The 27,881-nt window shown below is 35.6% G+C and overlaps 1 pseudogene; it reads right to left on the bottom strand.

Moving 5' to 3' along the window:
* Positions 1–6,195: 6,195 nt before the first annotated feature.
* On the bottom strand, positions 6,196–11,129 carry LOC119879290 (annotated as a pseudogene).
* Positions 11,130–27,881: the final 16,752 nt, after the last annotated feature.

Here is a 27,881-nt window from a genome sequence, read left to right on the forward strand (position 1 = left end):
AGCTAGGGATTAAAGGTCCTTAACCTACAAGGGTAGACACCTAAGATTAGCAGTAGACATGTCCACAGAAACATGGTAGGCCAGAAGAGAGTGCAGGGTATATTTTACATGCTGAATGAGAAAAACATGCAGCCAAGTATACTGTATTTATAGCAAGGCTTTCATTCAGAATAGAGAAGAGATAAAGAGTTTCCAAGACAAATAAAAACTAAAAGTTAGTGACTAAACCAGCTCTGCAAGAAAAATTAAAGGGGACCCTTTGAGTGGGAAAGAGAGAACAAAAGCAACAAAGACTAGAAGGGAATGGAGACAATCTATAGGAACTGTGACTTTATAGGTCATACAGTGACACTAAATTCATATTTATTGATAATTACGCTGAATGTAAGCACTCATTGCTCCAATTAAAAGGCACAGGGTATCAAAATGGATTAAAACAGTAAGACCCAGGGACACCTGGGTGGCTCAGTGGTTAGTGTCTGCCTTTGGCTCAGAGCATGATCCCAGAGTCCTGGGATCGAATCCCCCATCAGGCTTCCTGCATGGAGCCTGCCTCTCCCTCTGCTTATCTCTGCCTCTCTCTCTGTCTGTCTCTCACGAATAAATAAATAAATAAATAAATAAAATATAAAAAAACCCAGTAAGATCCATCAATATATTGCTCATAAGAAACTCATTTTAGATCCAGACCCCTCCAGATAGAAATTGAAGGGGTGGAGAACCATCTATCCTGCTAATGAACACCAAAAGAAAGCTGGAGTAGCCATACTTCTATTGGAGAAACTAGATTTTAAGTCAAAAACTGTTAAGAGATGAAGAAAGACACTGTATCATAATAAAGGGGTCTATCCAAAAAGAAAATCTAAAGACTGTAACTATTTGTCACCACAACTTGGGAGCAGTCAAATATATAAATCAATTAATAGCAAGCAGAATATCATTGAAAATAATACAATAATAGTAGGGGACTTTAACACCCCACTCAGAGCAATGGACAGATCATGTAAACAGAAGATCAACAAGGAAACAATGGCTTTGAATGACACACTGAACCAGATGGACTTCACAGATATATTCAGAGCATTTCATCCGAAAGCAGCAGAATACACATTATTTTTGAGTGCACATGAATCATTCTCCAGAATAGATCACATACTGGGTCATAAATCAGACTTCAACAGGTACAAAAAGATTGAGATCCTACCATGCATATTTTCAGACCACAACACTATGAAACTTGAAATCAACCACAAGAAAAATTTTGGAAAGACAACAAATACAGGGAGGTTATGAATGAATTAACCAGGAAATTAAGAATAAAAAAATACATGAAAGCAAAATGAAAATGAAAACAAGACAGTTCAAAACCTTTGGGGTGGAACAAAGGTGATCATAAGAGGGAAACATAGCAATACAGGCCTTCCTTATGAAACAAGAATAGTCTCAAATACACAACCTAACCTTACATCTAAAGGAGCTGAAAAAAGAACAGCAAGTAAAGCCTAGAAACAGCAGAAGAAGGGAAACAATTAAGAGTAGAACAGAAATTAGTGTTATTAAAAAAAATACATACCAGATCAGCAAAACTAGCAGCTGGTTCTTTGAAAGAATTAACAAAATATGTAAACTGCTAGCCAGACTTATCAAAAAGAAAAGAGAAAGTACCCAAATAAATAAAATCACAACTGAAGCAGGAGAGGTAACAACCAACATTGTAGAAATACAAACAATTACTGCTTTTTTTGTAAAGACTTATTTATTCATTTGAGGGGAGGAGAGGCAGAGAATGAGAGGGAGAATCTCAAGAAGACTCCCCACTGAGCACAGGGCCACATGGGCCTTGATCACACAACCCTGAGATCATTACCTGAGCCGAAACCAAGAGTTAAATGCTTAACCAATGGAGTCACCCTGTTGCCCTAAAATACAAACAATTATAAGAGAATATTATGAGCAATTATATGCCAACAATGGGCAATCTGGAAGAAATGGATAAATTTCTAGAAACATATAAACTACCTGGAATAGGAGGAAACTGAAAATTTGAACAGACATATAACCAGCAAACAAATTGAACCAGTAATCAAAAATCTCCCAGGAAACAAGAGTCCAGGGCTAAATGGCTTCCCAGGGCAATCCTACCAAACACTTAAATTAATATCTATTCTGAGAGAGAGAGAGAGGGAGACACACTGGTTCAGTGTGTCATTCAAAGCCATTGTTTCACACACATGCATGTGTGTGAGTGGTGGGAAGGGCAGAGGGAAAGGGAGAAACTCAAGCAGACTCTGCTGAGCATGGAGCCACACAACGTTGGATCTCAAAACCCTGAGACCATGACTTGAGCTGAAACCAAGAGTCAGATGCTCAGCCAACTGCACCATCTGGGCTCCCAAATACCTATTCTGCTGAAGCTGTTCCAAAAAACTAGAAATGGAAGGAAAACTTCCATGCTTATTCTGTAAGGCCATCATTGTCTTGGTTCCAAGAACAGGTAAAGATACCACTAAACAGAATTACAGACCTATATCCCTAATGAACATGGATGGAAAACTTCTCAGCAAGTTACTGGCTGATTAAATCCAACAATACATTAAATGTAAAAATACATTTAATACATTGATTATTCACCATGACCAAGTGGGAGCTATTCCTGGACTGTGGGGGTGGTTCACATCTACTAATCTGTCAAAAATTATTTGACAAAATAATCTTTTCTTGATAAAAGCCCTCAAGAAAGTAGGGATAGAAGAAATATACCTCAACATCATAAATGCCATGTATGAAAGACTCATAACTAATATCATCCTCAATGGGGAAAAATTGAGAGCTTTTCCATTAATGCCAGGAACATGACAGGGATGTGCACTGGCACCACTATTGTTCAATATAGTACTGGCTGTCTTAGCCTCAGCAGTCAGACAATGAAAGAAATAAAAGGCATACAAATCAACAAGGAAGAGAAGTCAGACTTTCACTATTTGCAAACAACATGATACTCAGTAGAAAACCTGAAAGATTCCACCAAAAAACTGTTAGAATCAACACATGAATTCAGCAAAGTTGCCGGATATAAAATCAAAGTACAGAAATCTGTTGCATTTCTGTGTACTGACAATGAAACAGCAGAAAGAAAAATCAAGGAGTTGATCCAATTTACAATTGCACCAAAAGCCATAAGATTCTTAGGAGTGAACGTAACCAAAGAGGTAAGAGATCTATGTGCTGAAAACAATAGAATACATATGGAAATTGAAGAAGACATAAAGAAATGGGAAAACATTCCATGCTTGTGGATTGGAAGAACGAATATTGTTAAAATGTTTATACTACCCAAAGCAATCTACACATTCAGTGCAGCCCTGATCAAAACAACAGCATATTTCACAGAGCTAGAGTAGACATTCCTAAAATTTATATGGAACCAGGAAACACCCTGTAGGCAAAATAATGTTAAGAAGAAAAGCAAAGTGATATGCATCACAATCTCAGACTTCAAGCTGTATTACAAAGCTGTGATCATCAAGACAGTATAGTACTGGCACAAAAACAGACACATAGAACAATGAGATAGAATAGAGAACCCAGAAATGAACCCACAACCAAATTATCAACTAATCTTCCACAAAGCAGGAGGGAACATCCGATGAAAAAGAGATAATCTCTTTAACAAATTGTATTTGGGAAAATTGGACAGCAACCTATAGAAGAATTAAACTGGACTACTTATACCATACACAAAACTAAATTTAAAAAAAAAAAAAAAAAAAAAAAAAAACCTAAATTTAAAATGGATGAAAGACTTGGGATGCCTGGGTGGCTCAGCGGTTGAGCGTCTACCTTTGGCTCAGGGCGTGATCCCAGAGATGTGGGACCGAGTCCCACATTGGGCTCCCTGCGTGAAGCCTGCTTCTCCCTCTGCCTACGTCTCTGCCTTTCTCTCTGTGTCTCTCATGAATAAATAAATAAAATCTTTTTTTAAAAAAATGGGTGAAAGACCTAAATGTAAGATAGGAAACCACCAAAATCCTAGAGGACAACACAGGCAACAACCTCTTTGACCTTGCCTACAGCAACTTCTTACTAGACACATCTCTGGAGACAAGGGAAACACAAGCAAAAATGAGTTATTGGGATCTCATTAAGATAACTTCTGCACTTTGAAGGAAATGATCAACAAAACTGAGAGACAACCTATGGAATGGGAAAATATATTAGCAAATTGTGTATCAGATAAAGGGCTTGTATCCAGAGTCTATAAAGAACTCATCAAACTCAACACCTCAAAAATAAATAATCCAGTTAAGAAATGGGCAGAAGTCATGAATTCTACAAAGAAGACCTACACATGGCTAACAAATAAATGAAAAATGCTGAATGTCACTTATCATCAGGAAAATACAAATCCAATCATGATGAGATATCACCTCATGCCTGTCAGAATGGCTAAAATTAACAATTCAGGAAAAAAATAGATGTTGGCAAGGATGCAGGGAAAGGGGAACACTTCTGCCACTGTTGGTGGGAATGCAAACTGGTACAACTACTTTGGAAAATAGTATAGAGGTTCCTCAAAAAGTTAAAAATAGACTACCCTACAACCCAGCAATACACTACTAGGTATTTGTATCCAAAGGATACAAAAGTGCTGGTTCAAAGGGGCACACGCATCCCAATGTTTATAGCAGCACTATCAATGATATCCAAATTATAGAAAGAGCCCAAATTTCCATTGATTGATGAATGGAGATAAAAAAGATGTGGTATATATTATATACAATGGAATATTACTCAGCCATCAAAAGAATGAAATTTTGCCATTTGCAACAATGTGAATGGAACTCTAATATATTATGCTAAAAGAAATAAATCAGAGACACAAATCATTTTACTGCTATGTAGAATTTTAAAAACAAACAGATGAACACAGGAGAAGAGAAGGAAAAAATTAAATTAGATAAAAACAGAGAGGGAAGCAAACCATAAGAGACTCTTAACTATAGAGAACAAACTTGAGGATACTGGACGGGAGAAGGGACATGTTAAATGGGTGATGGGTATTAAGGAAGGCATATGTTGGTGTGATCAGTGGGTGTTTTATATAAGTGATGAATCACTAAATTTTACTCCTGAAATCGTTACTACGCTGTATGTTGGCTAACTTTATTAAAATTTTTTAAAAAAATGTAAAAAGAAAAATCTAAGGAGAAAACTCACATTAAACTTGTTTTAAAGTAGTAAGGGAGGGGATCCCTGGGTGGTGCAGCGGTTTGGCGCCTGCCTTTGGCCCAGGGCGCGATCCTGGAGACCTGGGATCAAATCCCACGTCGGGCTCCCGGTGCATGGAGCCTGCTTCTCCCTCTGCCTGTGTCTCTGCCTCTCTCTCTCTCTCTCTGTGTGACTATCATAAATAAAAAAAAAATTAAAAAAAAAATAAAGTAGTAAGGGAACAGATAGTGATGCTTAAATAGGAAAGTGTTATGGTAATAGTGATATGTAAAGATGAATCTGGAAATAGTACATGGGAGGATTTTAAGAGGCAGGTGCCGGTAAGTCCAGCAAGATGGGGGACAACCATGAGCAACTTTGCCAATTGAGGCTGGACGTTGAAAATGTGCAGTATGTGCACATAGGAAGCAGGCATTCCTTGAAAAAGTGCTGGGAGTTGGTAACATGTTCTACTGCTATTTCTAGTTTGTTTATGGCTTCTTCTTTCTTTATTGGACACTTTGTGGATGTCACGCAGGTCTAAAAGTTACACTGTTAAATAAGTATTTAAAAACCAACCAGGACTAAAGCCCTGGTCCAGAGCTCCAAACCCGAAGCAGAAAGGAATGGGGGCAGTGGGCTGGGGGGTATTCTTCCAACATCACCAAAGCCCAGAGAAGGACCCTAAGCTCTTTCACAGGCCAGCCCAGGATGTGGGCCGTTAGGCTGACCCTCAGGTGCCTCTGGCTGCATCCCTGTCAGGTCAGTAACCAGCAAGGTGCTGACAGAACAGCCAGCCAAGTCCAGACATGGACAAAAGTAACTGGAAGGACAGGAGCCGGACAGGTACTATCCAGCTGTAGATAAGATCACAGAGTGTGGCTAAGGCAGGTGGGGGCAGGGGAGGGGCTGGGGAGGGGCTGGGGAGCAGTACTGCAGCAATGCAGGAGTGTGGCCCCAAAGGCCCGGCCCAGCCCGGGCAGAGGCTCACACATTGTGGGTCCTCCTGGTGAGCTGGGGCTCTTCGCCCACCAGCTTGGACTTGAGGTGCTCCTTGTAGGCCAGGATGTCTCCGGGCCACTTGGTTATTGCTTCTCACAGACCCAGATTTCCTGGGCAACCTGCTGAATGAGTCTGAAATCATGGCTGACCAGCATCATACCCCTCTCAAACTCATTGATGGCATCGGCCAGGGCGTCGATGGTCTCGATATCCAGGTGGTTAGTGGGCTCGTCCGGAAAGAGCATGTGCGGACTCAGCCAGGACAGACACACTCGGCCCTTCTGCCCATACACAGGTTCCGAATTGGGCTCACCTGCTGTTTCCCAGTGAGACCATATCTTCCAATGATCTTTCTCATTTCTTCCTTCTCCTTGATCTCTGGGTAGTACTTCATCATGTACTCCAAAGATGAGAGTCTAAGTCCAGCTGCTCTTGTAAATGCTGATGGTAACGCCCTATCTTGACATGAGAGTGTTTTTGGATGGTCCTGTCAGTGGGTAGTAGCTCTCCAGTTAGCCGCTTCAGAAGAGTTGACTTCCCTGCTCCATTGGGCCCCACCAGAGCCACTTATGTATCAAGATTGATACCAAATTCTAGATTGTTGTAGATGCAAGGCCCATCTTTTGTATACTTGAAGTTCACATTTTGCACCATAATGACAGGTGGAGGAATCTTGCCACATGGTGGGAAATAAAATTACAGTGTCTTGTCCCTCACGACCTTCTCTGTCAGTCCAGATGCCATCATTTTCTGTAGTGTTTTCTCCTTGCTCTGGGCTTGCCGGGCCAGCTTGGCACTGCCATGACCAAATCTAGCAATGTAGTTCTTCATGTGTGCAATCTGATCTTGCTCCCAGTGAAACCTCTTCTTCCGGTTCTCCTCCAGCTCCAGCAGTGTCTTCACATATTGGTCATAATTACCCATGTAATACTTCAGTTTCTTGTTGTGCATATGAATGATGTTGGTATAGACACCATTCAGAAGGTCCTGGGAATGGGAGACGAGGACCAGGATGTGCTTATAAGTCTTTAATTCTTCTTCCAACCACACAGAAGCCTCGAGATCCAGGTGGTTGGTGGGCTTGTCCAGGAGCAGCATGAAGGGCTGAGTGAAGAGGGCTCTGGCAAGGGCAACCCTCATTTTCCAGCCCCCACTGAAGTCTTTCAGCTTCTTGCGCTGCATGGCAGGAATGAAACCCAGTCCATGCAGGTTCCGGGAAGCCCTCATTTCCACCTTGTCAACATCCAGCTCCGCCAGTCACTTGTAGAGCTCCATGAGCTTCTCACACTCAGCATCCTCGTGAGCCAGCTGCTCAGCCTCCCTCTCCGGCATGGCCTGCTCTGTGTCGACTTCCATCACACACTACAAGGGTGTCTTGTCACTAGAGGGCATCTCCTGAGTCAGATGGTAGATGTCAATGTGCTCAGGGGTGGGCACTTCCCGTTTCCCAGTAGCAGAGAGCAGCATGGACTCTCTAATTCCATGTAAGCCAATGAAGCCATAATGATGGCCCGAGTTTAATTCCTTTTGGTGTCACTGATTAGCTCTTGACCATGAAAGGTGAGGGAGAGGTTGATAATGTGGGCTGCAGTGCTGTTGGGGTGAGAGGCAAGGACACCAGTGACAGCTCAAGCAGCAGCTTTCTTCATCTCAAAGTCCTCTAGCTCCTTGGTCAGAAAATCCACTTCTGTGGTCTCTCGGCCATTGGCCTCCTCATTTTTCTCCTTTGCCACCTGTGGTTCTGTGACAGTATCTCCATTTTCCTCGTGTCCCTTTCTGGGCCGCTGTTGTGCTTTGGCAGCTTCCTTCTTTTTGGCTGCCTTCTTCTTGGCCAGGTCAGAGGGCGTGGTGATGAACCACAGGGGTACGAAAGTGTTCTTACAGGGAGCTGGGCCTCACTGCTCAGCCTCTGTCACAACCTATTTCTAATTTATATTCAATTAATCTCCAGTGATTTTTTTTTTAAAGGATTTATTTATTTATTTTTGGAAAGCGAGAGATTGCAGGGGATAGGGGAATCTAGAGAGACAGAAACCCAAGCAGACGCCCGCTGAGCCTGACACAGGGCTCAATCCCAAGACCCGAAGTTCATGACCTAAACTGGAATTAAAAGTCGCACTCAACTAACTGAGCTACCCAGGCACTGCAGTGATTTTTAAGATTACAATGCTTATTACATTAACAGCCAGCTAAGAAAAAAATAATAATTTGTTATGTGGGGTAATAAAATTAGGTAATAAGTATATTCAGTTTTAGGAAACTTATTGGTGCAAATTTTTGATATTTGATAAGTTGAAGAATAAGAACTTGAATAAATAGACCTGATAAAAATCTATTATTTGTTGCTATTGACATTATGGTTGAAACTATGTGAACAAATACATACAGTATTTAAGGCAATCAAGGCCCAAGGGTTATGTTTTTTTAACAGAAATGTAAATGGCTTTCGTGATTCTGAACATTAAAATATTAATAAGATTTGGGGTTTGAGAGTAGGAAGATAAGATTCCTAAAGTAATGGGAAGTAAAAATGAGAATAATATTACCAATATGTTATACATTTTCTTAATTTCCATTAATTTCAATGAAATTCATTACCCCTAAAAGTTTAAAATTCAAGGCCCAGGATATTTTATATAGCACTTTTTAAAACTTCCATAAAAATATCTTTAAAGTGATATATCTTATGATTAATTCCCTTATATTTCCAAGTAGCTATCAATGAGAGTTACCATGACTAAATGTGTGTCATTCTCCAGGCTGATGTCTTATACTCTTCCACATTTCATCTTTGGTCAACTAATCATTTTATTAATTTATCTGTTTTATCTATATGTTTCTTTAATTCTTCATTTTATTTTCTACATTTCTCAGGCTCCTAAAAGATTTCAAGAGGTAGGATTTTAAAAATGATTTTCTAAGACAAAAAAAAAAAAAAATACTACCTACTTTGAACAAAATTAGTATATTCCTTTCAAGAAAAAAAAATCTACACTGCTAGAAATCTAGATTAAATAAAGTGTCTCCAATGGATTAATCAGATGCATACTATAAAACATATTTTATCATTAAAGTAATGTTAAGTTTCAGATCAAAGAAAATTGATATTGGTAAAGAATAAATAATAGAAAATTAAAAATTATCAAAAAAAATTTTAATCTTGGATATATACTTGTATCTTTTAAGATCTCTTACTTTAAAATGTTTCCTTTTTGTGTTTTCTTTCAATGCTATGTGGAAGGAAAGGAAATTTAAGTATAAGGATTACAAAATCAAATGCATAACAGGGCCACACAGATAACATAAGTAAATGAAGAGAAGTACGATCAACCCTGTCACGGGAAAAATGTAATGTCTTGTCCTGAAAGAGGCAATGCCACTCGGTTCCAGCTAGTACCATGCAAAAAATATTAGCCCAGTTTTACATGAGCTTCTAATTTATCAAGAAATTAATATCTTTTTATGAACTCTCTCCCCACTTTTAAGCTTTACAAGTAATTTGAGAATTTTAAACAGCATAGAAGCCAAACAAAATATAAAACGGGCCTTGTTTAGCTTGTGGCCTGGGTATTTTAGCAACTTTCGTTTTAGAAACTTCTGAATCCTAGATCAGTACTTTGCAAACTTCGATGTCCATTGCAAAGATTGTTAAAATGCAGATCTTGTTCAGAAGGTTGGTCTCAGGTCTGAGACTGCATTTCTCATGAGCTTCTCAGGTGCTACTGCTGCTGTTGCTGCTGGTTTGTGAGCCACATTTTGAGAAGTAGAGTCCTATAGTGCTAGTCCTATAGCAGACCTTATGCATCTTCCAAGCTGGGTGTGATGATTGGCCTCATCTCAAAAGACAATTCCCATTGACTGGTAATGATTACCAGGAATAGTTTGTCTACTGTGAGCGAGGAAAAAGTAAAAGAGTGCTGTCATGTGTGTCTTATATTTACCATCCCTGAGTTAATTTGGCCTTCTCAGTTTACAAACAAACAGGTTCAGAGAGATTAAATGACTCCTCTGCCTTGTACATCTAAGTGTTTACACGACAAAAACTAGTATTTCTGGAGACTATATTAGTATGCTTGCACTGCCATAACAGAATCCCACAGGCAGAGTGACTTAGACACATAAATTTATTTTCTAATAGTTCTGGAGATTGCAATTTTAAGGTGAAGGTACCAGCCACGCAGCTTTATTGAGAGTTGTCTCTGCTAGGCTTTTATTTACTTTATTTTTATTTTTTAATAAAAAATATATATTAAATATATATATTTGAGAGAGAGAGAGAGGGAGAGAGAATGCAGTGGAAAGGGCAGAACGACAGGGAAAGAGAGAATCCTCAAGCAGATTCCTCCTAACTTACCATGGAGCCCCAGAGGGATGGGTCCCAGGACCCTAAGATCATGACCTGAGCTGCAATCAAGTTAGATGCTTAACTGATTGAGCTGCCTGGGCACCCCTGGTAGGCTTTTATTTTATTTGTTTAACTTTTTTTGGTTATTTATTTATTTATTTATTTATTTATTTATTTATTTGAGTAAGAGAGCACAAGGAGGGAGGAGAGGAAGAAACAGGCTCCCTGCTGAATAGGGAGCTGATGCAGGGCTCTATCCCAGAACCCTGGGGTCAGGACCTGAGCCTGAGGCAGACACTTAACCCTTTAAGCCACCCTGGTGCCCCTCAGCTAGGCTTTTAAATGCCTGTCTTCTCTCTGTGTCCACATATGGGTCTTCCTATGTGCACGAGATTGAGAGAGACATCTCTAGTGTCGTCGTCTCCTCCTCCTCCTCCTCCTCCTCCTCCTCCTCAACTCTCACCTCTTCTATTCTTTGTCTTGGCGTGGCACAGTCTTTGAGGGGGGTTCTTTCTTCTTCTTTCTTTGGCGGTTTCTTGTCTTCTTCTTCGTTTCTTCTTCCGGCTTCTAGCATCTCTTCTTCTTCTTCTTCTTTCGTCTTCTTCTTCTTCTTCTTCTCTCTTCTTCTTCTTCTTCTTCTTCTTCTTCTTCTTCTTCTTCTTCCTTATTTTTCCTTTCTCTTCGTATAAAGAAACTAGTCCTATTAGATGATGTCCTACATGATGACTTCAATTTAATCTTAATTATGATGGTGTCTTAAAGGGCCCTATATCCAATTACAAATATGTTAAGGGGTTAGGCCTTCAACATGATAAATTTTTGAAGGCACCCAATTCAGTCCAACGACAGAAGAGATTTTATTAATTTCAGGTAATTTATACAACTGTAATTAATCATCATTAATAAAAACATACTATTGAATGCCTTCATGACTTTGATAAAATTTTGTGGAACAGTTGAAATCTATTTAAACAAACATCTGTTCTTTTTTATTCATATGATTTTAGTCCATAAAACTGAATGCAGAAAAAAATTTTAAAGCAATTTTTATATTATTCAAATAGGGATACTACATGTTCTAAGTTATGTGTCCTTACATTTATTAGTGATACTCTTGTGAGCAAGATGTGTATCATTATTGAAAAAATAATTTAGAAATATTAACAGAAATCTGTTCTCATTTACTCTTTTTATAACAACCTTTTCCAAGAGCTCAACAGTGTGGTAGCTGTAGACCTTGCTGACCAAATCTGTATACTCCATGATCCCAAGCTTTCCTGTAAAGAATCTTTATATCCTTAATATTGAAAGGTGTAATTTGTACCACAGAGCTAGTCAAGGTCAATGTTCTTTCTCCCCCCCCCCCATAACTTCTATATCCTCTGTGAGAGGTAAGCTATTTAATGAAGCTGAGATAATAACCTAATTGTCATTTTACTTCATTATTGCTTTGTGAGAAAGTGATATTTGCAGTCTTACCAAGCTACAAAATGAAAACTGTCAAGATTCTTAATGTAATTGTGGTTTATATCAGATACACCATAGTGAGCATCAGAGACAATATTAGAATTAGTATTAGAATACCTGTTTCAAGTTCATTCTTATTTTGTAAATAGTATGTAAATAGTGTCTAAGCAGATTTTGTCAATCGAATTTATGTCTCTTTAGAACACTTGTGCTTTGAAATGGTGATACCTGCCTTCGTGACCTCATTGCCACTGAATGACATGTGACACATATGTAGAGGATTTTATTGGATCTGAAGGGGCTGTGTATGTCATGTACTGAATTGCCATTGTGAATTTGGCTGATGTGACTGGGCAGGCTTTTTGCCTTCAAGAAACAACTGAGTAAAGACAGTTTTCCTCAATAGGAAGCTATTCTTGGGACACTTGGGTGGCTCCATGGTTGAGTATGTCAGTGTACCTTCAGCTCAGGGCATGATACCAGGGTCCTGGGATCAAGTCCCACATCAAGCTCCTGATGCAGGGAGCCTGTTTCTTCTTCTGCCTGTGTCTCTGCTTCTCTCTGTGTGTCTCTAATGAATATATAAATAAAATCTTTGAAAAAAAAAAGCTATTCTCATCAACATATGCTTGTGGTTATACAAATTTTAGAAAATTTAAACATATTTTTTGCTCTTTGTGTGCTAGTTAGCTTGAAAACATTATTTTGATATATAGATGGAAGAGTGTTAAACATGTATAAAATGGTGCAAGGATATCATTAAATATGAAACAGATTTTACTGACTTATCAAAGACTATTTGTATCCTATATGCACTTGTTATTTTAGTTTTTTACCCCATTAAATTGTTTGTAATGGAAAAATACTTTTATTAAAATTAAGTTTGAAATGAAGTTATAAGTTTTTATTTTCTGTACTTGTAGTTAATTCAGTTTGAGTGATAGTGCTGAATTTGCAATAGATTGTCAATACTTTTAATGATATTTGGTTTATGGTCCTTAATATTGTTTCATTTTCTATAATTTCATCTGAGAATTGTTACAGCTTTCTTTGCATTGTTATAACTTTTTTGCTTCATGTTTTCCTCTAAGGCTTATGATTTATGTATTCTTATTTCTGCTCTAAATGAGAATGAACACATTTTCCAAAACAGCTTTTAAAAAACCTCATCAGCACAAAAAGAAAACTTCATTTAATCAAGAAAATCAAAGAGTTCACAGGATAATTTGGGTGTTTTATTCTTACGTAAGCTTATATATCTTTGAAAATTTTTGTTTGGCTAATTTAATTATATGTCTTTGAAAATCTTATTTTGTGATTCTCAAAGAATGATATTAGTTACGTATTCTAGATGACAGAAAGGCTAATTCTGGGTTCAGAAATTACAAGCAAACATATTTTTTCAACCCTTTTTTTTTTCACTTAAAAAGATTTTGACTTTCACAAATTGTGTGATTTATTTAAGCTTGAAGCAGAGACTGTAATCATTCATAGTTAGCAGTCTGTTATACACACACACGTACACGCACACACACACAAAACTAATCTGTTACAGCTTCCTAATTCAGAAGACTGCCCTCCCTGTCTCCCACTGAAATAAGTGATCCTGAATGGATAGAGTACTGGCATGCATAGAATGCAAGTCAGTCTTAATAGCCAGAATAGTGTATTTTGGGGATGGGGGAGAATGGAATTTATTTAGAGTCTGCTCACAGCTTAATCTGCAACCACAAGTGTCAGTGGCCTTGGCTCTCACTCCCAGCTTCTTTTGATGAGCCACAAAACTTTTTTGCCCTCTCCTGAATAGAGAAGGTATAATTTGCCATAATAATCAAAACTTTGTATCATTATGGTCACAGCTGATTCAGCTTTTTAATGGTACATTTAAACGGGGAAAAATAAGTATGAACCTTATGGGAGAGCTTACATTGTTTGTCAGCCTTTTTATTCCCTTTCTTTGGTGTTTTGTTTTGCTTGTAAAGGCTGCCCAGTTGTATTATCCCTGGCTTCCCTACTCTGCAAATTGCTGACTGAGAATTCTTTATTAGCACTAGTAGGAGTCAAGGGGCTTTAGACAGAAATTCATTTTTTTGAAAGAAAAAAAAACAGATTCTAATTGGGCACAGGACAACTTGGAAAAGCATAGCATGCACAGTGTAAAAAATTTTGGCAATACATGCTCTGAATCACTTCCCGAGTATTATCCCATCTCTTTCCTCTCATCTCCCTAAACAATCAACTAGCTGTATGCTAGGTTGATTCAAAAGAATGGCTAATTGCAGAAGGAATTAGAACTACTCAACAAAACCAAAGTAAGAAGTTGTAGCTCAATATTGAGATATGCAGTATTCCACATTTGAAGTGAATTTTTACTAGGTCTAGATTCTTCAATAAACTGCCAAGTATATTTTTTTAGGACTTGTGGAATGGTGCCATTCCAGAGTGCCAACTACATGGGTTTCATGATTTCTCTTAAAATATTCAACATATTAGCATCGATAAGTATACTTACTTATACCCTGGATCTCCTTCCCATTACCTATGTGATATCTGTGAGTCAAGTTCAAATCTATAGAAGAAGAAGAAGAAGTTGGTAGTTCTAGAAAGATTTAAAAATCTGAATATAAGCTTTCATAGAGGCTGGTTTAGCTGTGGTATAATTTCACAGTAGGTTGAAAAAGAAGATAAAGTACATATCCTAAAGCTGAGAAATTAAATATATATATTTTTAACTATTGATAGATTATGCCTATGCTTACTTGGTACTAATGTGTCCATTTAAACATGAAAGATCAGTTACTTTGCACAGCTAAACAGGTGATATTATTACATGTATCGGTTTACTCAAGTAGATAAAATGTACACTTTTATTTGTTCTCTTGCATTGAAAAATGCAACAAAATTGTATTCCAGTGTAAATTCTTATATAAATTGATTCATTTGACAAATGTTTATGCAACTGCTTTCCAAATAAATATGCAAGTTTTTTTTTTTTTTTAAGAAAACAACAAATGCAGTTGTCTTAAATATATTTGCTCTCAAGTGTAAATTATTTTAATTTGTCTTTTAAATAGATAGCTGGCTTTGGTTTATTCTTATCTAAGTTTATTGTTAGATTTAAAGTTTCATGATAAATGAGACTATAACATTCAAAATATTTATAATTCAGCAAAATAATGATTGTATTAGATTTTTTATTTGTCATCCATATATTTTACTTTTCAATGAAGAATATACAATGTATTTCTTTTGTCAATAATAATGAGGTAAAACAATTATCAGTCAAATATCTGTTTATTTTAGTACCTAACTTTAGTTATACCAAAATGATTTTTTCCATAATAATGTCTTAAAAAGATATAATGAAAATAAATTCTCTTTGTATTGTATATTATGCAGAAAAGTTTGCATATGCCATTTAATTGTACAATTATGAAAATTATACACCTTTTTAAATTATATTATCTAACAACATTTAAATTTTAAAAATATAGGTTATCATCACATAAGTATGACTCTGGTGTATATACCTTGTATTCTAATTATAATGGAATATATTTTAAAATGTTAAATGTAATATCTGCTCTTGGTCATTTTTAGCCAACACATATAATATGCAATCAGCAAATAAAGTTTTTCATGTTTTGAATTCAAGTGTTTATATGTGTTTGTAGGCATGTAAAATATCTTTTTAATTATGATGGCTCAGATGGGAAAAAATCAGATAAACGGACTACAAATGACATTTGGGAATTGTATATCATAATTAAATTTCAATTTTTATAATTAGACCTGTTAAATTACAGGTCTTTTAAAAAGTATAACTTTGTCTATGAGAGGAATATATAGATACACAGTTGTATGTTTTCTGAGTTAAATTCTTGTTGCTCTGAGATCAAAATTGCAAAATTTTATATAACATTTCTATTGAATTATTTCTTATACACTGAAGATTGTATTGGCAGTGACTATGTCGTGATATTAATGAAGTTTTCTATTTGGGAAATATGGCTATTCATAAGCCATTTTAAAGTTTAAGAATGAGATATAGCATTATTTGGTATTGCAACTCATCAAAGTCTGTGAGTGTATTAGGGATAAGTATCAGGAGAAAAAATCATATTATATAGCTTAAATGACAGTTTTATGTTTTCTCTTTACTAGTCAGATTGTATTAATTTTTAAAGAGCGGAAACAAATTTCTAGCATATCAAAATGGATTTGTACCTAAATAGAAATGATATATGAGTATATGCCTAAAAAAATAAAACACATCGTTGATGATCTATAAGAGCATATATTATAAGTGCTATTATCTTTTCTTTAAAATTAGCAGCTGAATTGGCTTGTTCCTTTGTTTAACTTATTTTGACTTCAAATTAAGCCTTTATTTTAGTATCTTGTTGGAATTAGTTAAATATTTGGAAGTCATGATTTTGCTAGATTCTACCAATAAAGAAAAACAGAAACATAGCTATTGAATTAAAAACTTTGGGATCCCTGGGTGGCGCAGTGGTTTGGCGCATGCCTTTGGCCCAGGGCGCGATCCTGGAGACCCAGGATCGAATCCCACATCGGGTTCCCGGTGCATGGAGCCTGCTTCTCCTTCTGCCTGTGTCTCTGCCTCTCTCTCTCTCTCTCTGAGATTATCATAAAAAAAATAAAAAAAATAAAAAAACAAAAAAACAAAAAAACTTTATAATAACAGAGTAGAAAAATATGTGTAGCTAAAAATGAGATTTTTTTTACAACTCTTTGAAATGTTCAATTATTTATCTCAAATATTTCTATAATCTGGAAAAATTTTTCTACATGAAACTATTTTTAAATGTTATGCCTATACAATTGTATGCCTTCTATGGCTACAATTTATTGTACATATTCTATCTATTAAAATGCTTATTAAGATATTATATATTGATCATGTAAAAGATACACTTATATGTAAAATGTTGATACACCCAAAAGTATCAGAGTATTACAGTATATAATGAATTTGATGGTGCAAATGTATATGCCTGAATAAGTGTATTTCCCTTATATTATTGATTTAAATTTTAATTTTCATAATCTTTTATTAGTATATATAGAAAAAGAATGAAAAAAAAAAAGAAAAAGAATGAATCCAGATCCATTTTGTTGTGATTTAGTATAATTTATGTTTATCTCTTTTACCCATGGCTTCAATATCTTGGGTTAGAAAAGCTAGTTATCCTGTTCTACTCCTCTTTTCAAAGTATAGAAAAACTTTCATATTTCTGCTTTTCCATATTAATCAAATGATGTTATGATAACCATGGGCCAGGCATTGCCAAATAGATATTATTATCCTTTTTTTTTGTGGACAAGTGATTGAGAATCATGGTGGTTAAATAATTTGCCTAAGGCAATATAGCTATAGTTGCCAGAAATATATTTCAAATTAGTGACTGGCAAGCTACAAACCCCTGGCTCTAACTATTATTCTAAAATAGCTATAGAAAAGCTTTCTTCTAAGCATGCATTCTCTGCACTATGGATTTTGTTTTCTAGTATAGAAAGTCTGGCCCAAATTTTTTTATTGATTATACAAATGCAAGTGAAAGAGTTGATTTATAATAATATTCTGAAGTGCAGTGTGCTCTTGAAGGTCAAAATTTCAGTTATGATATTTGCTTTACAGCACATATTCAAAATATCTCCTCTTGAATATACCAACTTCAGAAAGAGCCACTCTGTCTTGAGGTCAGCCTTCTGAGAGAAATCAATGCTCATTCAGTCTGAAATATTTATTCAGTCTGTTTGACTAGTGATGTCTAGACAAGTAGTGCATTTGACCCAACTAATGTAGAACCTCCTTGAAGGCTCGTCTATTTGACCAGTGATGTCTAGACAAGTGATATATTTGACCCACATGATACAGAATCTTCTTGAAGAACTAAAATCAAGATAGTTAAGACTTTATTCATTTAATCATATGCACCATATTAAAATTTTGTTATACAAAAGCTGGTTTATATTGAAACTTTTCCATAGTTTAAAAAATCTTTATAGGGTTTAAGGATGGCACTGGGATACATTTGAGAGGACACATTTGTAAAACTTAACAGTTTAAACAGACTTAACCTCTTCATAACTGCTATTTGTTTAGAAATTGTTTCTCCCGGGAAATTTTTCGATTACAACTCAAATTATGGCCAATTCAAAAAGTATGTGCTGCATATTAAAATACCCTATTTAATGTTAGTTTATTTTTCTTCTCTAAGAAACTTAGAAATATTGAAGATGACCACTTTCTGTGATGGAAAATAATTGTCTTACTCTTCTTAAAATCCCACAAAATATTTATACCACGGTCATTAACAAAAATAGACAGTGTCTACTAAGTTCAGTCATGTAATAACACTGACTTCTGACCCATAATGTACTAAATATTAGAACAGATATTATTACTAAGACATAAAGTTGCTTAAAGAATTTGAAGGGGGAAAAACAGAGATTATTTCCGATTGCCACAGGGAAGCAATAACAGATGGTTTGTGAAGAGATTTAGATATGAAACTTGGAGGTTCCAGGAAAGGTAGACCTGTAGAAATGGGGGCTGGAGGATAGATAGGCAATCAGAAGTCCTGTATTGAGGCCAGGGTATGGGAAAGGGCGAGGAGTGTATGACACCGTAAAGTTTTGTTTTACTTGTGCACAGTAGCAGAATGGCTGAGAAAGATTGGAAGTTAGCTCTGGAAAGGTATTATGAACACTTTGGAAGCCTCCAAGATTCTCTGATTGTGGGACTATGAAAAGTCTATTAAGTTTTACAAATAGGAGGTCATTGTGGATGCCTTCATTTTGAAGTGATAGAAAGGTTCTTTGTCAGGGATAGTGAAGGGTCAGTTTTCCACAAATAGATCCTAGACTAACAGAGTGCTGATACGGAAGAAGAACATTGGCTTACTTCTAGTGTCTTGATAAAATAAGGTTATGTGATATTCTGGGTTCTGAGCAGTGCGTTTACATACAAAGGTGCAAATTCTTTTTGAGACAAAAGTTACATCTTTGACTTCAGTGGAAACTTTGTATATCCCCACGGGCACATATTAAAACAGAACAAAACCAAACCCAATAATGACATTCTCTCTTGGAGGAAAAGAAAAAAAAAAAAAAAAAAGAAGAGTAGAATATTCTTTGTTTCTGCAGCAAATGTAATTTTTAAAAATCTTTTCTCTGGTTAGCATGAGTTTTCTTACCTTTAAGAAAACACAGAAAATCTTCACAATAGAATATTGGGTTCTGTTTCCTTTGATGTAGTAATGCATATACAATATTGCACTAATGATTAACTGCTGTGCCCCTAAGGTTTTCCCCAGACAAAACCGCCTTTCAGCAGATTCCTTATCTGCTATCAGGGGAGTGTTTACAGCAGCTAAAACTCTTAAGCGCCTTGTCTCTGAGACTGATGGGGATAATTAAGCCAGTGTTTGCCAGCCCTCTGCTCTTCTTTTCTGTGAGGTTGGAAACCAGGAAAAAAGGGATGCATTAGCCAAAAATAAAACCCTGGAAATTCATGTTCAGCAATTCAGTATAGATTTTATTGGTTGACTTTCCTCCAAACCTTCCACTTTGTGACATATACATTTCTAAACCTTTAGGCAGAATAGAAAATTGTTCTCTTAATACACATCATCTAATTTTCTATAAAGGAAAAATATATATTTTAAAATGTAATTAAAATGTATAATATATTTAAAGATATACCTCCAAGTTTTTAAATAATTATTTCTGATTTGATGGCACATATCAAATTTAGAACTGGTTTAATATGTATGGTGACGTTAATAAATAGGGAGTGGTATTGTCAGTCAAGACTTTTAAAAATGGTCTTGTGGTTGAAGGCTTTGTTGTTTTTAGAACAATAGTTATGGTGAAATTGCTTGGCAAAATATGATTTGCAGTGCTTTATTCCCCCTCCCTCCCATCCTCTGGATCTCCGGAGGAAGAATTCTCATAAGCAATTTTAAATTTTTATGTAACTCAAACACCCCTACACCCAACATGGGGCTCAAACTCACAACCCCAAGATCCAGAGTCATGAGTTCCACCAACTGAGCTAGCCAGGCACCCCCCATAAGCAATTTTAAATGGTTTGTACAGAAATGTAACTGAAATAGAATAATTTATACCAATTGCTCATGCCACAAGTTAGGGCAGTATACTATCTTAATCTATACTCAGTGCAGTTTTTTTTTTTTTTTATCATGTGTTATAAACATCTTTTGACCCCAAGGGTTCATAACTGAAGTTAGATTCAGAATCCAGTGTTTAATTTTGGTGAATGATTGCTTAAGACATTATTAAAGCATGAATTTTTTTTTTTTACTTATTTAATTCACTCTTAATAAATTGTCGATAATGGCAGGCAGCATTTAACTTCTGTGATCTTTGGTCCAATTAAGACTATGCTACGCTATAGTCTTTCATATTACTTAAATTGTTCATAGTTCAGACAAAATGACTACATATGTGTGTGTATATGTATCTATATACAAAGAATTCCAATAATTAAAAAATACATAGTCTTAATGTCCAAGAGATTCAAATTAAAAACCTAGGTTACAATTAGCTAAGATGCCACATAAGATGATAAGAATTTACTCCCTTTTTAAAATTTATAATCCTCTATTACTTGAACAGAACATTTTTCAGACAAACTGTCTGCTCTACAAGTGTACTTTACTTTTCCCTATTTTAGGAGATAAACCAGAATATTGTCAGTCAGAACCAAGCTGAAGATTGACTGTATTATTTGGTAACAGATACTCTGCTGGCTACAAATGTAGAATATGTAGGGAAAAAATGATCTTATGAAAAACTACAAAAGCATATATAATATTTTAAAATAATAGTAAGATAACATGGATAAACAAGTCATTTAAGGATTTTATGAATCATCCTATTGGAAAGATTAACATAGTTTTTTTTTTAAAGAAATATGTTCATGTTATAGAAAGATATGACTCTACTCAGAAATGGACATATAAATAATAGTTGATATGTATGAATATTAATATTGTCAAGCAAATTTTTTTTTTAGAAACTTGAAGATATCTATATAAAGCCATTTAGAAATACTCTCAAAAGCAAGATTGGCCTAGAAAATGTACTTTGACAAATAAGAAAGGAATTGAGTACACTATGTTCAAGAGTAATCTAATGGAGATTCTGGGTGAAGCCAGTGAAAATCAAATGAATCCATCACCATGAAAACCATCATTGTTTGTCCATTATCTAAACCCTCACAGCTCAGAAAGGATACTTTGTCCCCCCCCACTGTGCTTACCTACTACTATATTCTTGCAGTGTAATGTAGTATCCAAGTGACCGTAGGTCTGAACAATTTCAAGTCTCTCACACAGTGCAGGGCAGCACACAGTACCTTTGATAGAAAGCTACATTTCTGCACTCTTCATTGTTAAGCAATTGTAAAGGAGTCTGGTAAAAGGAAAATGTCAGACGTGTTTATGAAACCATTTTCAGTTCCTGGGCTTTAGTGTGGGCAAGTGCATATTTCCCTGAAATGAAGATGGGAAAAGGGAAAGATGAAGTATTTCCAAGTATTAAGTTTGATGAAATGAAGCTCTAGAAGATTTATTATAAATTTCTTCTTAACTATCTTTGGTCTGCTTTCCACAACTAATCTCTAACAAGTGAACACACACACACACACACACACACATACACACACGGTAACTGTTTTTAAAGGCATATTCTCATTTCATTCCTTCTTCACAGATAGATAAGTATACTAAATTGATCTTACCAATTTATCATAAGAGTGGGAGGACACCATCAAAAGAAACTTTATAATTTATTATAAAGAGGCAATGACAAAATATTTAAAGAAAATGAATCATTTTTTATTTTAAAATTAATTGTTCTGAATGAAATAATATTAGTAAGGATCTGTGTTGTGAACAAAAGTGAAATGGAAGAAGCAAAAGCTGAGAGACACATTATCTTGTGGAATATCAGCTTTTTCCATTTAATTTTTGAAAGATAAAACACTGATATCATCCATTATGCATAGTATTTGTGAGATATTTTATTTATGTATATTAGAATTCAAATTATCATGTTTAAAATTAAATGCCTAGGTTACCAAAGTCCTTCTAAATGATGCTAACAGAACAAAATATACTCATGTTTGATTTAGAAAACCTAGAATCTAAAAACATCTTAATAAGATGTTTCTATGAACACATTACAAAGATAGCAAAACCAAGCAATTCATTTTATTTTCCTGTAGAAAATAGTATGATAGGTAATGTTCAAGTAATTGGCCTCAGCATGAGCATTTAAAGTGCTGAGGTAAAGTTGGTAAGTACAATTTATCAAACAAAGGGTTTTTTTATGTGGGTCCATCTGTCTATCTGGAAAGCAAGTGTGCTTGCTATGAGTTTATGATTAAAAACTAGAGAATTTGCCTAGGGAGTTGTAAAAATAAGTTGTTAAAATGTATTAACTTGTTATTTAGATAAGCATGGAATACAACAAAAAGTAATACTTTTCTTTCAAGGATTTAAATATTAAGTGATAAATTGTGACTAACATGCTTTTTTTGAACTACGTTTTTGATGATTAAAATAATTTCACTGTTGGGAGGAGAAGGAGCAATAAGAAACAAATCGTAGCATCAGTATAACCTTTAGATTTTTTATTCTGTGTAAACCAACATGAATAAAAAACCATTTAGGGTGGTGTATCTGGGACAGACTGACTGGCCTTTCTCCCCAGTGATGGAAGGAAATATGTATAACTTGATTAATGATGTCTTCTTCTCTTGTTATATCATATTTGTAATTTGTGTAGTTTGTGGGGATCAGTGCAACAAAATGGTTGCCCCCCCTTCAAATTACTGGCTAAAACAGTCTGCAATGAGCAGTTTAGAGCAGCAAATATTATTTAAAGATACTGAACTTGTTAACAGAATCAGCTTCTTACAGAAAAGGTCAGATAGCTTTTACGTTCAAAGTTGGATATAGTTGTAAGAATAAAAAAGAACTGTTTTTACCTCTGGGAGTTTATTTGAACCATATTATTGTACATAAAGGGGAATTCATTTAATTTTATTTGGTGCTTTTCCTTAACCCTAGTGGTCCTGAACTGCACAGTATAAATTTCCCTTACAACTGACATGGTTAACTTCTTGAGAAAAGGTTGGAAGTTGAGGTGGGAACAGGTGATATGTAAGTTGTCAGTGCTTTAGCCATGCTTATTAATATAAAATTTTGATTTCTTGTACTATATTTAACCCCATCATAGTTAATGTAACATATACCCTTTAAAAGTTAGATTTTATTTAAATTCTGTAATAAATTCCATACTAAGAAGTTGACTATTTAGGAGTACATTGTAATAATAATAAGATTTTAAAGTGTCTTTTTTGAGAAGCTGGGAAAAAAAAATGGGCTCACAATTATGAGACTAACCAGCAGCATTGTTAGGCCTGAAGCTTTAGCATGGCAATTTCTTATCTCTCTTGAGTTTTTCTATAGCTGTTAAGCTAAAGCTAGACAAATGCCACTCAGCAACCTTCAGTGGCTACTTAAGGACTTTAATGGGTTTGTAGATCAGGGCTCTTTTTCTTTCCAAAGGAAGCAAACTTCGTATTTTAGACCAGTTTTGTACTAGCCATGAGGAGGCCCATTTTGAAGTTTATTTAATGTTGATAGTTTGCTTGTGATTTTGTAATACAGAATCCTCAGCCTCTTAAAATAAGCCATTATTATTCTTCAGAATTTTCTCAAAGATGTAATGGTCTTGTCCATAAAATGTAAGAACACCTGAGCCTACACATAGTAAAATGATACATGAAGAATCAAATGCCAATGTAATTTATGAATTAAAGATGTCATTAAAAATTGAACTTGAAAATAGAGCTTGTGTTTTTAAAATACTAAGTCACCTTTTGTGAAATTATTCAAATTAGTTTTAATAGACAGTAATTTTTAGATACACAAATTACATATCATAGTCTCATTTCCCTCTTACACTGTTTCTGGGGACAGGAATTACTGCCTTATTCAACATTAGATCATTAAGTCTAGAACAACTCTTTGCATTCAACATATGGTTAATAGGAACTTCCCGAAAACAAAATGAAACAAAGGAAAAGAAAATGAACAGATATATAAATGTTCCCAAGTCCAACTCTAGTTTGTAAAGCCACTTGGAAATATTAAATGATTTATACCCACTTTCGTTTTTTCAGTTACCTTCTCATTTCTCTTTCTGCAAACGCATCAAAGAGTCTCTTAACTCCAGAATATCCCCATACTGGCAATGCTGGTTTTCGGGAGCAACCCCACCTCACTCTATGTCTGTAAACAGATTTGAGAGGTGAGTCTAAAGATAAAAAGCTTTTCTTTTGTGAAATTGCTGGTATAAAAAATGAGACTCTGAGTGCTACTCAGGTTGTTTTCTCATATACATATGTTTATATATATATATATATAAAATATTGATTTATTTATTAGAGAGAGAAGAGGCAGAGATACAGGCAGAGGGAGAAGCAGGCTCCATGGACGGAGCCCGACGTGGGACTCGATCCCGGGTCTCCAGGATCAGGCCCTGGGCCGAAGGTGGTGCTAAACCACTGAGCCACCCGGGCTGCCCTATATATGTTTTTATGTATATGTTTCCTGTATATGTTTTATATGTGTGTTTGTATACATGGGCATGTATGTGCGTGTGTCATTATGTACTTCACGTACGTACCTCTGCTTTTCATGTAAACATTTCTGAAGTTATATAGTACCAATAGGGTAGAACACACTGAATCTGATCTGAAAACGTCCATATACTTTTCTTTCCCGTCGCCTCCTCATGTTAAGGCTCTGGTCTTCTTTACTTAGGACTTAATAAAATCTCAAAGCCCCTCAAGAATCTTTGGGCTTTTCATTAGTAAAAGATACCACATGACCAGAATGGGTGCTAGGTGAAGGGACTTAAGAGTACACTTATCTGATGAGCACTGAGTAATATGTGCTACTGTTGAATCACTATAATGTATACCTGAAACTAAGGTAATGCTGTATGTTAACTACACTGGCATTAAAACAAAACAAAACAAAACAAAACAAAACAAAACAAAAAACACTTCTATCTTACAAAAAAAGATGTTAGAAAGATGTTAATTAAAGGGAGTAGTGTGTAACATAGGCTCATAGGGGCTCATTTTACTCTCTTTTCTGTATATTTAAAATTTGTCACATTAGACTTTTATAAACAAACAAAACAAAGTATCACATGATCTAGGTTTATTTATTTTTTTTATTTTATTTATTCATGAGAGAGAGGAGGGACACAGGCAGAGGGAGAAGCAGGCTCCATGCCAGGAGCCCAACGCAGGACTCGATCCCGGGTCTCCAGGATCATGCCCTGGGCCAAAGGCAGGCGCCAAACCGCTTAGCCACCCAGGGATCCCATGATCCAGGTTTAAACTTGATGTTAGCTCCTAACTGTATAGACCTTTATCTGTGTAAAACTGCTTAGGGACAGCTGCTTTAAGTTTCACTTATACAATAGTCGTATTCTTTTGATTAGCCAACTGCAATATGGAAAACAGACTAATTACAAATATATTTGCAGAATAAAAAAAATAAAATTCATGGTCAGGATAAGCCAGTTATATATAAATCCTGCAGTGATATATATGTTCTGAAAAGTAACAAAAGCTTAAAGGAATGAAGGCTTATTTCTCTCTCATTGAGAGGGTCAATACAGGTAGACTACTTCTCTCCATCCTGTGGCTACACCATGTAGCACTTGTGGTCTCCTAAATCACCATGTAAGAAAAGAGACTGAGGTACACTGGTTCTTAACTGCATTGGCCCAGAAGCTACAACAGATAATTCCACTCATAGTCCCCTTGCCCAGACTTAGTTGTTTTGGTCCTGATATAACAAATATTAGTTGAATCTGTCCCAGAGACTGTATTAACTCTTACTTAACTCTCTAGCCTGATGGTTCAAGATTTTTCTGTCCCCCCCACTCCCTTTCACACACTGGTCTACTGAATATATTTCAATACAGATTCCCTTCCCTTTTTTTTTTTTTTTTTTTCAATATCTGTTTGATTGTTCTAGTGAACAGTTTCAGAGATACTACATAGACTTTTAGGGTTGAAGTTTTTTTGAAAGTACACAGGAAACAAATAATAGCAAACTATCTGGTAAATATGGTACCTGTTTAGAAAATAATTTCTAGGGCAGCCCGGGTGGCTCAGTGGTTCAGTGCTGCCTTCAGCCCAGGGTGTGATCCTGGGAGTCCGGGGATCAAGTCCTACGTCGGGCTCCCTGCATGGAGCCTGCGTCTCCCTCTGCCTGTGTCTCTGCCTCTCTCTGTGTGTCTCTCATGATTAAATAAATAAAATCTTAAAAAAAAGAAAATGATTTCTAATGATTTATTATTTTTAATGAGTCCCAGATCTAAAACTTAAAGCCATGCATTCATTGCCAGAGAATTCAAAGCTGACAAAAACAGTTATCTCTCAAGACTGGTCTGAATTTTTTATTTGGCACAGAACAACATTACATTAGATTTTCAAAGTGGAATTGTGGAAGTTTCCAGTACGCCAAACAACTCACCATAGTAAAATGATTTTTAACAGGCGTTTTATTAATGATGTATATTTTTGCTTTAATTTTGTAGCTTAAATGTATAAAATGATGGTGCTATTTTATATCAAGTTTCATTAAATTTATTTCATGATATTACATGTATACATTTATATATTTTATTTAATGCATGCAAGAGAGTAACCAATTTTAACTAAATTTTTTTTTAATTTAGCATCTTAACCAACAGTCTGGTTGATAAATATTTTCCAATAATTATTAGTTGTTTCCCAAAAGAAGAAAATCTATTGATAAAACTTTTTGTCTTGGTTTCTGTTTCATATCTAGTACATCCATTAACATTATTTTATAAAGTACTTCTTTGTTTGAAAGATGATTCAATGCTAATCCATTTATGTGAGGGTCATTTGCTGGTGTATTGATTTTAGCAACATGATTATCTGTTGGTATAATCCATAGCAACCAAGATGTTCATACATGTCTGATTATGTGTTTAGTTATTGGGAAAAATAAGGAAAATGAACATTTTATTGTGACATGTATTGTGGGTTGTTAAGTACTTGAAAAGTGGCCAGCATAGGTAAGGAACTAAATTTTTTATTTATTTAATCTTGATTTATCTAAATTTGAATACCCACATGGTGCTAGTACCAAATTTGGTCAGTACTTGCTTCAAATATTTGCAAGGAAGAATTAAATCCAAAAAAATCAATATCACCATCCTCCCCAAACATATTATTTGGAATAGATCAGAAATTCACTTTCTGTCACCATTCTCTTTATATTAGTTTGCTAGGCTGCCATAACAAAATATCACAACTGATGATTTAATAACAACGGAAATTTATTTTCTCAGTTCTGGAGTCTAAAATTTCCATGGTTGAAGTGGGAGCATGTATATTTTTTCTTGAGGATTCTTCCCTTGGCTTGCAGATGGCCACGTTCTCTGTGTTCTCATGTGGTCTTTCCACTCGCCCAGTGCATCCTTGGTGTCTGTGTGTCTAAATTTCCTCTTTTTTTTTTTTTTTTAAGATTTTATTTATTTATTCATGAGAGACACACAGAGAGAAGCAGAGACACAGGCAGAGGGAGAAGCAGGCTCCATGCAGGGAGCCTGATGTGGGGTCTCCAGGATCACATCTGGGCTGAAGGCAGTGCTAAACCGCTGAACCACCCGGGCTGCCCTAAATTTCCTCTTCTTATAAGGATACCAGTCCCAACCCTATTGATCTTTTTTTTTTAAAGGT

Source organism: Canis lupus, unplaced genomic scaffold, assembly GCF_011100685.1.
Source record: "Canis lupus familiaris isolate Mischka breed German Shepherd unplaced genomic scaffold, alternate assembly UU_Cfam_GSD_1.0 chrUn_S563H725, whole genome shotgun sequence".
Taxonomy (NCBI): domain Eukaryota; kingdom Metazoa; phylum Chordata; class Mammalia; order Carnivora; family Canidae; genus Canis; species Canis lupus.